Source organism: Trachypithecus francoisi, unplaced genomic scaffold (genome assembly GCF_009764315.1).
Source record: "Trachypithecus francoisi isolate TF-2019V2 unplaced genomic scaffold, Tfra_2.0 Contig01440, whole genome shotgun sequence".
Taxonomy (NCBI): Eukaryota; Metazoa; Chordata; class Mammalia; order Primates; family Cercopithecidae; genus Trachypithecus; species Trachypithecus francoisi.
The window spans coordinates 6607129-6622738 of NW_022681431.1; the positions used below are offsets into that span (position 1 = coordinate 6607129).

Sequence of the window (15610 nt, forward strand, 5' to 3'; positions counted from 1 at the left end):
CGCCCGTCTCGGCCTCCCAAAGTGCTGGGATTACAGGCTTGAGCCACCTCGCCCGGCCAGGACTGTTTCTTATTTGTGGTTTGAGCAGTGTATGACTTTGTAGTCATGTTATATGTTAGAAGAGGAAGCGGGTGGTGAAAGGAAGAGTTAGCAGAGCAAAAGAGATTTAAAAGATGAAGAAAAGAGAATAATATTAGGATGACTTCCTTTGCGTTGTTTTTTCTTGAGGACAGTTGTTACCTTGCACTCAATTCCCACTTGAAAACTAAAAGAAAACCATCCAGATGGGGCAGGTCAAAGAAGGAAAATGCTTGACAGTCATAACCCCATGTAATAACATTGAATTGTTTCCCAAGTTTTACCTCAGGTTACTCTGCTACCATAGACCCAGGAACTACGCCGCTCTTTTAAACTCTTGTTACAGATTATGTGACAGAAAATGATCGGAAAAAGCTATATTTAAGCACATCTGCTGCTGTGTGCGTTTCATATTCAAACCAGCTCCACTATTGTCCATCAGCCCAGTTAGTCAAGTGCCAGAGGTGACACTGTCATTCCTTAAGTTGCTTAATCAACATGCGACAGGTGTGACACATCTTCCTACTGCTGCATGCTGCTACCAGACTGATTGATGGGCAATCCACAGCCACACCCTTTGGCTCAATTACACTGATGCTGTCTTTGCTTTTTCTTTTTTTTTTCAATTATACTTTATGTTCTAGGGTACATGTGCACAACGTGCAGGTTCGTCACATATGTATACATGTGCCAATTTGGTGTGCTGCACCCAATAACTCGTCATTTACATTAGGTGTTCCTCCTATTGCTATTCCTCCCCCCTTCCCCAACCCCATGACAGGCCCCAGTGTGTGATGTTCCCCTTCCTGTGTCCAAGTGTTCTCATTGTTCAATTCCCACCTATGAGTAAGAACATGCGGTGTTTGGTTTTCTGTCCTTGCAATAGTTTGCTCAGAATGATGGTTTCCAGCTTCATCCATATCCCTACAAAGAATATGAACTCATCCTTTTTTATGGCTGCATAGTATTCCATGGTGTATATGTGCCACATTTTCTTAATCCAGTCAATCACTGATGGACGTTTGTGTTGGTTCTCAAAGATCTAGAACTAGAAATACCATTTGACCCAGCAATCCCATTACTGGGTATATACCCAAAGGATTATAAATCACGCTACTATAAAGACACATGCACATATATGTTTATTGCGGCACTGTTTGCTTTCTCTTTTTATTGTGTTTGAGCTTGCACTTGGGACAGCTCCTAAATCTCTAACCTCTTTTAAGAAAAAGCTGAAACATTGTTTGGAGTTAACATTCTCCCAACAAAGAGAAGACTGGCACTTTTAAGCTACTTTGAAAGTCATAAATACTTAACATTTTTTTAAAAAGTGAAGTCAAACCAACCAACCAACCAACCAAGAACACATTCTGGGTCACTCTTGCACTGCTTCTTTAAATAGTGACACAGGGGATCCTAGTTGTGTTTGAATTCCAAAGGTAACACGTCCAGAGAAAGACACATACTGTCCTGTACTTTAGCTGGAGCAGAATGTACTGATGCAAGCCTTTCATCGGGGGAGATGATGGTTCATTAAATATAGTGATGTTAAATAGACCCATCAGACTGAAGATGCAACTGGACTCCTGATTGTATATCAATGCCTCCAGCCTCAGCAATAGCCATCTCTTGGTCCATTAGCAAAGGTGAAACCAGGAATATATCCTCTAGCAGCATGTCAGTGAGCGAAAGATGATTTGGTTTCTTAGCCTCAGGTGTATTGGATATACTGAAGTCATAGGAGATACCAGGTTTTTAAAAATCTGATTTTTCTCAGTACATATTCTTTATCAAAATTGTAAATTTCCACATTAATCTTTCAGTTTCTCTTGCAGAAGTAGAGAATGAAAACAGAAAATGATTTAAAGCACCTTGCATAATTATCACACTGTAACACTGTAATTAGAATAGTGGGTTCTCAAAATGCAATCTCTGTACTCACAGCATCAGCACCACCTGGGAACTTGTTACAAATGCAAATTATCAGGCTTCCCTAGAACCACTAAGAAGCTCTGGCAAGGCCCAGCAACCCGTGTTTTAACAAGCCCTCCAGGCAATGCTGATGCAAGGCCAAGTTTAAGAAAAACACTGTCATTATTTATGACTGATTACAGTAACATCATTATAAATTAAGTAAATGAAAACCACCAAATTTTACATTTTTTTTATCTGTTCTCAGATCTGCTATTCAGCAAGATAGCTAATTTTGAAATTGCTGTGTCCACAGGTATTTAAAACATAAATCTTAAATTAATTCCACCGAAAACAGGACTCAGAAAGGATAAATTCTCTGCTGTCTGCCACTCAATTTCTGAAGAAATGTTTGATTCTGGAAAAAAAAAGACATTGTGTCTATGTTGTTGACATTGTAAATTATTCTAAAGGATGGATGTGATGTGGCTTCAGACTCTCAGGGGCATTTGATTAGACTGGGCAGGTTAAATTCCCATAGCAATTAGTGAGTGCTCTGACCAAAAAAAGGGATGTGAAACAAAACTAAACACAAAGAAATAAACAACAACTTTATGTTTGGATATAAACGGGTAGAAATATTTGGAAGATTGATGGAAAGAATAAACAATATACAATATCATTAACATGACCCACCCCTTCCCACCCAAGGCACTTCCATTTTAAATTAGAGCTATGTTTTTTTCTATTGTAAACCCTTGAAATCATCTCCAATACACAAAGTAGAAAATAAGGCGAAGCAAGGGAAGAGTCTTCAGATGAATCTCTTAGAACCTAAAAGCATGACTAAGTAAATGCTCCTTGGAAAGTTATCAAGGGTTCACATTTTTCTAAAAATTAAGTCTACAAAAAGGAAAACCAAAGAGCCTTGAGCCTTATATAATTCAAATATTTACTTCTGCTAAAAAAAAAAAAAGAAACCACTAAACTGGGCTTTTAATAAGTACTAGAAATAAACTTTACTAAGACATGTGATCAGCACATTAAATTAATTTTAAGACTGTCAACTCTCAACTACCTATCTGGGGTTGCTACGTTTCTTTCTTTACAGATAACATGGGGACCACAAAGGACTTTGGAGCCACCAGGGCTTCTCTGATGCATTTTCTGCTTTTCTTCTCCCTCAGGGTCTGACATGAGCACAGTCTGACTTCCAGTTTTTATGCTGCTTTTCAAGAAGTTTTTCCTCTTCAGTCCAGTATTTGTACAACTGCCTTTTCTTCTTTAGAAGAAAGTTGAATGTATAATTTTTCAAGAGTTATTAATGGTTTCCCATAAATAGTCACATGAGGAGGAAGGAGGAAAGGAAAAGGAAAGAAGAAGTAGAAGTAGGAGGAGGAGAAGAAGAAGGGGAGAAGGAGGAAGGAAGAAAGACTTGGCTAAAATGAGAAGTAGGCAAGTAACTATGGTCCCCACACACAAATCTGTAGCATAAATGAGTCATCTGACTTTGAGAAGCCTCAAAGGGAATATGCTCAGAGAATACAGGAAAGCTTCTCTGAGTGATTTCCTGGATGTTTCTCAATGACACACTAAAGATATATTGTGTACCTTGTAATGAGAGTTGTACTTCAAATATATTTTATACAATGACCCACTGGAGTGGAATATGCTGCCCTGTCCTCTAGTGAGAGACGGGACACCAGGGGGTCATGGACTCTAATAGCACAGTGTAGCTCAAATTCTCATTGTGGACGAATCTAACAGGCCTAGTAACAAGCACTTTTCCAAGCATTCCTTTCCTCAGAAAAACCCTTTTATGTTCTGACCCATTTCAACAGGCAGCAGACAACAAAGGGGAAACCAAGGCCTTTATTCCCACAAGTAACTTCCTTCCTTTATTAGGTCAAGGCAAAAAGAGAAATGATAATAGTTTGGATATTTGTCTCCTTCAAGTCTCACGTTGAAATGTGATCCTGAATGTTGGAGATGGGTCCTGGTGGGAGGTATGTGGGCATGGAGGAGGATCCCTCATGAATGGCTTGGTGTCATCCCATTGGTAATTAGTGAGTTCTTGCTCTATTAGTTCATGCGAGGGCGGGTTGTTTAAAGTAACAAGACACCCCTACTTTTCTCTTCCTCCCTTTCTCACCATGTGATGTCTGCTCTCCTCGCCTTCTGCCAGGAGTGGAAGCTTCCTGAGGCCTCACCAGAAGCAGATGCTGGTGCTATGCTTCTTGTACAGCTTGCAGGACCATGAGCCAAATAAACTTATTTTTTTATCTTTTTTTAAATTTATTTATTTTTTTTATTATACTTTAAGTTCTAGGGTACATGTGCATAACGTGCAGGTTTGTTACATACGTATATTTGTGCCATGTTGGTGTGCTGCACCCATCAACTCGTCAGCACCCATCAATTCATCATTTATATCTTGTATAACTCCCCAATGCAATCCCTCCCCCCTCCCCCCTCCCCCCTCCCCATGATAGGCCCCAGTGTGTGATGTTCCCCTTCCCGAGTCCAAGTGATCTCATTGTTCAGTTCCCACCTATGAGTGAGAACATGCGGTGTTTGGTTTTCTCTTCTTGTGATAGTTTGCTAAGAATGATGGTTTCCAGCTCCATCCATGTCCCTAAACTTCTTATTTTTATAAATTACCCAACCTTAGGTATTTTTATAGCAACAAAAAATGGACTAAGACAGGAAACAAAAATGGCAATTTCTGGACTTGAATTTCAGATATTTTGAAGCATTTTAATTTCTCTAATGCTCTTGGGAAGAGGGGAAGATGAAAACCAAGTGATGACCCATGTCTACATGTGTCACCAAAGAGAATATAATGGAGCCATCGCCCACCCCACCTCCCCAGCCCTGCTTAACATCAACCCCAGGAAGGAACCTCGGGTTACATTTAAAAAGATGAGGGTGAGACTAGGAAGAGTGGGAGAACAACGAGAAGAGGGCTGTCCCACAAACCCAAGGGAGGAACCCCAGAAGAGAGGCCTATAATGAGGTTCTGTGAGATGACCACCCAAATATAATGAATTCAGCAGTTAGGACATGGATGACCTCTTCTATCCAATTTCAACCAACTCGTGAGGGCTAAAATCAGGTTTCCCAGGATTGAGAACTAAGTGAGAGATGAAATAGTTCTTCCAAAAAGCTTGTCAATGACAGAGGAGAAGAAAAGGGAAGTAACCTGGTGGAGAGTGTGACATTAGAGAAGGTTTTTATACAATAGTAATATTTGTGCATGATTACAGGAAGGAAGAAAGGAATAAAGAGAAGAGAGAAATATGGTAGAAAAATTAACGAAATAAACCCCCAGAGAAGGTGGAAAAGAAGGAAGATCATTAGCAAAGTTGAAAAAAAATGGATTTTTGAAGAAAGTAGATTCCTTCTCCCTCAGATAGGAGGGAGAAAACGATGAATGAATATATGGTAACTCTGAAAGTGGACAACAGGGAAATGGAGGCATTAAGATACTTCATAGATTTTTCTTCTGAATAACCCGGGAAGCCAGGCTCTCCGCCAAAACCAGACATAACTAACGGAGATGTGAATTAGAGTGGACTGATTTTACATGGAGAGTTCAAGAGATGTTATGCAAATTGGTCTGTAAGGACAGAAGCATAGAAAAGGGAATAATTCCTACTTATTTGCAGTCACTTCTCTAACCATTACACTTCCAGGAAAAATAGCACTTTAAAATAAGGAGATAAGGAGTGATACTAGGGCAGTGGTAGAAACATTGGCACCACTTTTGTCTGAAAGAGAAAGTGCAGCTGACTGGTACCTGAGATCTGAACATGGAGCATGTCAGTTGCTCTCATAAAGGAGAAAGGGAGCAGCAGCCCAAGGCAAGGTAACTATTACTTTCATTCTTGGGTTCTCAGGCAGAACTGCTGAGAGATGCCTTCATAACCTCAGGTGTCCCTGACTTGCCTGTTTGGCACAAAAGGGGGAAGCAGAGTGTTACCCCAAATGCTGCATTTATATTGCTTCCTCACTTCTAGTTGCCAGCATCTGTCAAGGCAAGAGAAAAGCAATGCCAAACAACACTGGGAGCTGAAGGAAATAAAAAAGCATCAGCAGAGCACCAAGTAACATAGACTGCTTTCTGGTGGCTTCCCAAGTTTAGAAAACAGTAAGTTCTAAGAAACTAGAGTTTTATTAGAAATGGGAAAATATTTAGCTTACACTGACCCAATATGTAACAATTCTTCGTAAAAGTGTTGGCCAAAAATGGGGGATACTCCAAAATGTTTAAATTAACAAATATCAGTCTGAAACACTAATTATGTTTCCAACAGAGTGATGCTTTGAAGACTGGATACACAAGTGAACTGTGTATACTCTCCAGCTAAGAAGGCAAGCACCTAATAATAAAAATTTAGCCAATTATTCTTTACTAGCGATATATTAACACAGGAAAATCATAACCATGAAATTCTGATTATATGAAAGCATTGGCTAAATATAAATCCTGTCAACAGAAGTGCACAGGGCTATAGAAGCAAAACCAGAAGACGTTATCCAGCATTCTCTACAGTCACATTCCCTACATGGGTGAGGGGAGGGAGGGGTAAAAGAAAGGAAAAGAAGAAAATGTATATAGGGAAATAAAAAAACAAAAAATTAGTTCTCACATGAGAACAATTGCAAAGACTAGAAATGCCAGCATCTCTAGATGAGAAGGAGCCAGTGCAAGAATTCTGGCACCATGAAAAATCTGAATGTGGCACCACCACCAAAGGATGGCACTAGCTCCCCAGCAATGGTCTGTAATCAAAATGGAAACTCAGAAATGACAGATAAAGAATTCAGAGCATGGATGACAAGGAAGTTGAACAAGATCCAAGACAAGGTTGAAAATCAACACAAAGAAACTTCTAAAGCAATCCAGGAAATGAAGGAAGAGATAAACATCTCAGAAAATTTTTTTTTTTTTTTTTTTTGAGACGGAGTCTCACTTTGTTGCCCAGGCTGGAGGGCAGTGGCGCGATCTCAGCTCACTGCAAGCCCTGCCTCCCGGGTTCACGCCATTCTCCTGCCTCAGCCTCCCGAGTAGCCAGGACTCCAGGCGCCCACCACCATGCCTGGCTTATTTTTTGTATTTTTAGTAGAGACGGGGTTTCACCATGTTAGCCAGGATGGTCTCCATCTCCTGACCTCGTGATCCACCTGCCTTAGCCTCCCAAAGTGCTAGGATTACAGGCGTGAGCCACCATGCCCTGGCGGAAAAAAAAAATTTAATGGGAGTATGTAAAGCAACCAATGAATGGATTACTGGCATTCCTGAGAGAGATGGAGACAAAAAGAACAACCTTAGAAAACATATTTGAGGGGATAATTCAAGAAAATTTCCCTAATCTTGCTAGAGAGGTAGACATCCAGATATGAGAAATCTAAAGAACACTTACAAGATACTATACAAAACGAACATTACCAAGACATACACTCATCAGACTGTCCAAGGTCAACACTAAAGAAAAAAATTGTAAAGACACCTAGAGAAAAAGGTCTGATCACACCAAGGGCCTACCAGGCTAATAGTGGACTTCTCAGCAGAAATCTTACAAGCCAGGAGAGATTGGGGGACTATTTTCAGCATTCTTAAAGAAAAGAAATTCCAAGTAAGAGTCTCACATCCCTCCAAACTAAGCTTCATGAGCAAAGGACAAATAATTTTTTCCATTGAAGCAAGCGCTAAGGAAATTTGTTACCACTAGACCAACCTTATAAGAGATCCTTAAGGGAGGTCTAAACATGGAAATGAAAGAATGATACCTGTTACCACAAAAACACACTTAAGTACATAGCCCACAAACCCTATAAAGCAACAATGCAATAAGAAGTACAAAGCAAACAGTTAAAAACTTCTATCTCATTCTATGAAGCCAGCATCACTCTAATGCCAAAACCTGGTAAAGACACAAAAAAGAAAACTGCATGTTAAAATATCTGATGAACAAAGATGCAAAAGTCCTCAACAAAATGCTAGTAAACCAAATCCAACAGCACATCAAAAAGTTAGGCTTTATTTCTGGGATGCAACTTTGGTTCAACATAGGCAAATAAATAAATGTGATTCAACACATAAACAGAATTAAAAACAAAAACTGTATGATCCTCTCCATAGGTGAGGAAAAAGCTTTTGATAAAAATTCAACATCCCTTCATGATAAGTTTTTTTCAGGAAACTTGGCATCAAAGGAACATACCTCAAAATAATAAGAGTCACTATGACAAGCCCATAGCCAACATCATGCTGAATGAGTAAAAATGGAAGCATTCTCCTTGAGAACTTTAACAAGACAACGATGCCCACTCTCACTACTCCTTTTCAACCCAATACTGGAAGTCATTGCCTAAGGAATCAGGCAAGAGAAAGGAAGAAAATGTATCCAAACAGAAAAAGAAGTCAAACTCTCTCTCTTTGCTGACAACATGATTCTATGCCTAGAAAACCCAAAAGACTCTGCCAAAAGCCTCCTGGAACTGATAAATGGCTTCAATAATGTTTCAGAACACAAAATCAATGTACAAAAATTTTAGCATTTCTATACACTAACAATGTTCAATATGAAAGCCAAGTCAAGAATGGAATCCCATTTATAATAGCTGCAATAAAATAAAATACCTAGGAATACATCAAATAAAGAAAGTGAAAGATCTCTACAAGGAACTATAGAACACTGCTAAAAGAAATTACAGATGACACAAACAAATGGAAAAATATTCCATGCTCACGGATAGGAAGAATCAGTATTGTTAAAATGGTCATACTACCCAAAGCAATTTACAGATTCAATGCTATTCCTATCAAGCTAACAATGTCATTTTTCACAGAACTAGGAAAAAACTATTCTAAAATTCATATGGAACAAAAAAGAGCTTGAACTGCCAAAGCCATCCTAAGCAAAAACAACAAGGCTGGAAGCACCACATAGCCCAGCTTTAAACTGTACTATAAAGCTATGGTGACTAAAACAGCATGGCACTAGTACAAAATCAAACACATAGACCAATGGAACAGAATAGAGAACCCAGAAATAAAGCCACACAGCTATAGCCATCTGATCTCCTATGAAGTCAACAAAAATAAGCAATGGGAAAAGGTCTCACTATTCAACAAATGGTGCTGGGATAGCTGGCTAGCCAGATGCAGAAGATTGAAACTGGACCCCTAAGTTTCACCACATACAAAAATTAACTCAAGATGGATTAAATATTTAAATTTAAGACCTAAAACTGTAAGAACCATAGAAGAAAATCTAGAAATCTAAGAAAAACCATTCTCGACATCAGCCTTGGGAAAGAATTTATTACTAAGTCCTTAAAAGCAATTGCAACAAAACAAAAATGGACAAATCAGATCTAATTACACTAAAGAGCTCCTGCACAGCAACATAAACTATAATCAAAATAAACAAATAATCTACAGAATGAAAGAAAATATTCACGGATTATGGATCTGGCAGAGGTCTAACATTCAGAATTTATCAGTAAACTGAACAAGTGAAAAACATATAACCTCATTAAAAATGGGCAAAAGATATGAACACATTTCTCAAAAGAACACAGACAAGTAGCCAACAAACATATGAAAAAATGCTCAACATCACTAAATGCAAAGCAAAACCACAATGAGATACTATCTCATACCAGTCAGAGTAGCTAACATTAAAAAGTCAAAAAACAACAGATGCTAGTGAGGCTACAGAGAAAAGGGAATGTTTATGCACTGATGGTGGGTGTAAATCAGTTTAGCCACTGTGGAAAGCAGTTTCAGGTGTCTCAAAGACCTTAAAACAGAACTGCCATTAGACTCCATAATCTTATCACTGGATATGATAGATACATCCAAAAGAAAAGAAATCATTCTACCAAAAAGACACATACACTCATATGTTTACTGCAGCACTATTCACAACAGCAAAGACATGGAATCAACTTACGCCCCCATCAGTGGTGCATTCGATAAAGAAGATATGGTATGTATGCACCATGGAATATTATGCAGCCATAAAAAAGAACGAAATCATGTCCTTTGTAGCAACATGGATGCAGCGGATTATCCTAAGCAAATTAATGCAGGAACACAAACCAAGTACTGCATGTTTCATTTATAAGTGGGAACTAAACAATGATACTCACGGACATAAAGATGACAATATAGACACCGAGGACTACTAGATAGGAGAGGGGAGGAACATGGCAACGATTGAATAACTAATTATTGGATAATATGCTTAGTAGCTAGGCGACAGTATTAGTTGTACTCCAAACTCAGTATCACCCAGGTAACACTCAGTATCACCCAGATATACCCAGGTAACAAACCTGCACATGTACCCCCTGAATCTAAAATAAAAATTGTAATTATTTTTTTAAAAAAGAAAGCATTGTTATATGAAAGCATAACTAAAAATCTGATATAGAGCAAGCTTTGAAGAAACTCAAACACCCAGGTTATATTTTGGTAGAATTCATGTTTATTATTTCTGACTTTTAAGAAAAGACTCACTAAGCCTACAGATCAGAAATTATCTCAGACATATACATTATTTATACAAAACAATCTGACTTGACAGGAAACATTATATATATACATTACATATACAAAATAACCTGGCTTGCTTTAGCTGTCAGACCTTTCATTACCTCCTTACTCTAATGACTAGGACTTCCTCTTTCTCTGTCTTCTCATTACCCCAGGACTCTGAATTCCCTGAATCTTCTGCTGTAGGAGGAAGCTACTTTTCTTCCTCTGTGCTCCAAAACTTTAAGTGCTCTCTTCCTTATGGCTAGCAGAAAAAAAGAAAAAGGATAGAAACCATGGCACGCACTGTATTTTCCCATGTCTTCCTTTCGTTCTATCATGAAAGAAAGTTACTTCCTTTGAATGCTTTCTCTCTTTAACTTCAATTTTTATATGGCATCAAATAACTTGTTTGCTTAACATTGTAAATTTTAGTCCTAAGAGACTTCTTAAATGGCTGAAACCATTTATTCCTGAATATTTTGAGATCCTGTCACACCCAAAATGTGTTTTTAGCCAAGCAATACAGTAGCTTCTTAAAATATCTGTTTGGATACTACAGGAACAGAAAACCAAACACCGCATGTTCTCACTGGTAAGTGGGAGCTGAACAATGAGAACACATGGATGTGGGGAGGGGAACAACACACACTGCGGCCTGTCGTAGGGGGAGGGAGAGCATCAGGAAAAATAGCTAATGCCTGCTAGGCTTAGTACTTAGGTGATGGGTTGACAGGGGCAGCAAACCACCATGGTACACATTTACCTATGTAACACGCTTACCTATCTATGCAAACCCACGTGTTTTGCGCATGTACCCCGGAACTGAAAATAAAAAAGAAAAGATACCCAGTGAAACCCCGTCTTTACTAAAAATAGAAAAAAATTAGCCGGGCGTGGTTGAGGGCACCTGGAGTCCCAGCTACTCGGGAGCCTGAGGCAGGAGAACGGCAGGAACCAGGGAGGCAGAGGTTGCAGTGGGCCGAGGTAGTGCCCCTGCACTCCAGCCTGGGCGACAGAGGGAGACTCCATCTCAAAAAAGAAAAGAAAAGAAAAAGGCACAAATAGAAGGTTATGAAAAGCCAGTTTAGGAAATACATCCACCCTGAGATTTTAATGGGCAGGAAATCTTGTGATCTCAGCTTTTGATGACACGTGCTGTTAAAAAAGCACACGTAGATTCATAAACATGGCAGTGGCCAAATAATTAATGAATCAGAATCGAAGCACCTATCTCGGCCACTCGGAGCTTACAGTGAGTTATATAACCATAGCAAGCTTTAGTTTCTTCATTCAAAAAATAAACGACATGGAAAAAAAATCTGTTCAGAAAAAAAATTTAAGGTATTTTGTTATGTCTTCCATTATTGTCTCACCATCAAATTAGCTGAAATACTCATTTTACACATGAGCATATTAAGGCAAGTTTATTTCTCTCCAAATTTGTCTATTTTTATCTCCGATAATTAGAGTCTCTACCTCAAAAGATAGTTGTGAAAGTTACATGATTAACGTCAATTAAATTACATGTAATATAAAACACTTAGGAAAGTGTGTATGAGAAAGCCAGTAGTGTAGAAATGTTAGCTGCTGCTATTATCATTTTAGGAGTGATTAAGAAAATAATGATTGATTACTCTGATAGTTGGCTTATATCTTCTGCCTAAGAGAACTGTAGGATGTCATTTTATTTTTCAGAGAAGTCATGTGAAAGCCAACATTGTAAAGATATTAAACTCCTTGTTTAAATGTGCGTAGGGATTACTATTAACCAAAAATTTCCCATTAAAACTTCAGACATCTGAACGTATATTGGAAAAGAACAAACTGCAAAAGCTGAACATGAGATGGAAACTGTAGGGGAACTTTATGTTTGCTTTCATTTCCTAAATAGATCTCTTGAACTTAAGAAGCTTCTGTTGAGGTTTCATATGTCAAAATGTTGCTTCGTTCCTGTTATTCATAAATTCCGCTGAAGTAAGGCTCCAGTAAAAACGGTGAGTCATGGTCCACTCTTTTGTAACTGTCACAAAATATAAATTTCTGTAACAATTGTAAAGTAGTGCCACATTTTACCATAGTGTGCTGGGTTATACAGTCTTCAGGATGTGGGGAATGAGGAATGCAACTGTTCATAAGTGGGAGTTGCATGGTTTATCGTAAAAGTTCATGTTTCCAGCAAACGACAAGCTATCACCAGGACTACATATGTGTAAGAAACCAGAAACCTTACAGAAGCCCACAAATGGGGTCTGTCATGTTGATGGTGGGGATATTTTTTTTCTGTAAAAATCTACTGATCATACCTCGTGTTTAAAAAGACCATCTAAAAGCTTTACATAAATTCAAATTAATTTCAAGAGAAGAAAAATAAAATACCCCAATCACTTTGTAAACTAAGAACAGATGATGTAAAACCTGACTCACAAATGTAATAAAATATATATTTAGAAAGGCAGAAAGGATGGTGTAAAAGATTAAGCACCTACAAAGGGGATGTCAATCAAAGAGAAGGAGGCTTGGCGTGGGGCTGATACGTGTAATCCCAGCACCTTGGGAGGCCAAGGTGGGAGGATCGCTTGAGGCCATTTCTACCCTGGGGAACATAACAATACTCTTTCTACAAAATAAAAATAAAAATAAAAATAAGCTGGTTGTAGTGGTGCATGCTTGTAAACCCAGCCACTTGGGAGACTAGGGCAGGAGGATTTCTTGAGGCTAGGTGTTTGAGACCAGCAAGGGCAACATAGCAAGACCCTGTCTCTAAAAAAATTTTTCTTTCAATTAGCCAGGTGTGGTGGTATGCACCTGTGGTCACAGCTACTTGGGAAGCTGAGGCAGGAGGATCCCTTGAGCCCAGGAGGTAGAAGCTACAGTAAGCCATGATTGCACCGCTGAGTTCCAGCCTGAGCAACAGAATGAGAATCTGTCTCTAAAAGTTAAAAAAAAAAATTGTGAGGAAGAAGAGGAGGGAAGAGGTCTAGGAACAGAAATACTGCCCAGAATAGGGAAGAGAATGTAACTTCAGGAAAGTTATAACAGAGGCATAGTGGTTCCAGGGAACAATTAAAAGAGCTCCGTCTACACTAAATAAGAAGTTGGAGAGGAAAAGCTTTTGTATATTAATTTTCAAATTTCAACATCTATTTTAAAATATAGATTCACCCTCTGATCGCATTCTATAGATTTTTCATCGCATTGCGTCAAAATGGTGTATGCATAATTATTACATTTGGATCATGGACAATAATATTTAGGGTAAATTTTTTATGTTTCGTTTTTATTGGCTTTCACTGCAGTGGAAGTATAAATAAGATTCTTACAGAAATAAATAAAACTTACTCTGTTTACTCCGTTCTAACCAAAGGGATTAAGGGAATATATGAGCTCTCATTTGAGTTGGACCTCAACCCCCTGAATTGAAAAAATAAAGCAAAAAAATTTATTATTAAGAAAAATTTCAAATAAACACAAAGGTAAAAAGAATAGTAAAATAATGTCATGTACAGCTGCCTCCCAGAACGAGGGGAAGAGCAGCTCCAGGACAGTCCATGGATATCAAAATCCAGGGATGCTCAAGACGTTCATATGAAATAGCATAGTATTAGCATGTAACTTACGAACACCTGTATACTTTACATCATCTCCTAGATTACTTATAACACCAATACAATGTAAATGGTTCTTACGTTGTATTTTTAATTGTATTATTTTTGTTGTGATATTGTTATTTTTTAACTTTTCTGAATATTTCCCATCTGCTGTTGGTTGAATCTGCAGATGTGGAACCTGCAGAAATGGAGCGCTGACTGCACTCACCATTCAAATTCAAAATTGATCAATGCCTTGTCAGTCTCATTGCAGCTATTCCCTTATTTAAACACACGCACACAGACACACGTACACACACACACACACACAGATGGAGGCAGAGAGCTGACCATATGTGTCCATGTATGTTTGCATGTTTGCGTACATATATACATATGTGTAGTTGTATATGGGGGCATACACACATAGATTTGAAGTGCAGTGTTTTAAAATAGTGCTACTCAAGGTCAGTCTGAAACCCAGCAACATCAGCAGCAGCAGGAACCCTTTGGAAATGCAAACCCTCATTTCCACTACAGACCTCCTGAATCAGAACCTCTGGGGGTATGACTCGGTATTCTGTGTTTTAACAGGCTCTCCAAGTGATTCTGATGCATGCACAAGTTTAAGAAGCAAAGTTTGAAAGCAAATTCCACACAAGATGTCATGTCATCTGTGAAAACTCCATCATGCCTCTATAACTGATACTACTACGTCCAACAAAATTATGAGTAATTCCTTAATAACATCCAACCTAGGGTAGTCACAGGTCCTGGCTGGCCCAGGTCCAACCAGTTTACACCTGCTGTCCTGGAGTACTTATTAACATCACTCCTTTCACATTCAGAAGTGTCCCAGTTAGAATGACAAGTGTTATGATCACTGTTTTCATATTTCTGAAAATTATAAAACAAGATTCACCTTTGTCCTCTTTACCCCATTCCTTCCCCTCCCTTTGGTAACCATTTTTTACTGGTTTTATTTATTCTTCATCCGTTTATTTTTGAAACTGTGAATTAATTCATCTGAGTTTCACTTGCTTCCTCTTTTAACACAATTCCACAGCTTGCAGTTTTAAACTGTGCAATATCCAGGAGAGAGAACTCTATGGCAGTGTACAGGATCTTTCTCTTTCCTTTCCTCTTATGGCTACATAATAATCCTTGTTGTGAAAGTTGTAGTCATTAGACTGCTATTGATAGACACTGGGTTGTTTACAGTCCTTTGCTATTTCAAATAGTGCAGCAGTGAGTAGCACTGGGCACGTGGTCATTTCATAATTTTGCCCACGTGTCTGGGAGAGATTTCTAGAAGTGGGGCTGCTGGGCCAAAGGATGGACGTATATATAATTTTGCTAGATATTGTAAAATGCCACTGTATGGGGCTGTGCAAATTGGATATTTGAGTTCCTGTTTCCACACTGCCTCCTCTAGAGGATATGTTATCTAACTTTGGGATGTCTGCCTATCTGATAAGCAGAG

At 38.6% G+C, this 15610-nt stretch overlaps 2 long non-coding RNA genes across 2 annotated transcripts in view; both read right to left on the bottom strand.

Moving 5' to 3' along the window:
* The window catches only part of LOC117092779, an 87586-nt gene that overhangs the window by 49930 nt on the left and 22046 nt on the right, over positions 1–15610 (bottom strand). The gene's annotated exons all lie outside the window — the stretch shown is intronic.
* LOC117092774 lies at positions 961–15379 on the bottom strand. The gene is made up of 3 exons (XR_004440913.1): positions 15347–15379; positions 3644–3646; positions 961–1111 (listed from the first exon to the last, which is right to left on the bottom strand). It is a non-coding gene; the product is annotated as an uncharacterized LOC117092774 (long non-coding RNA).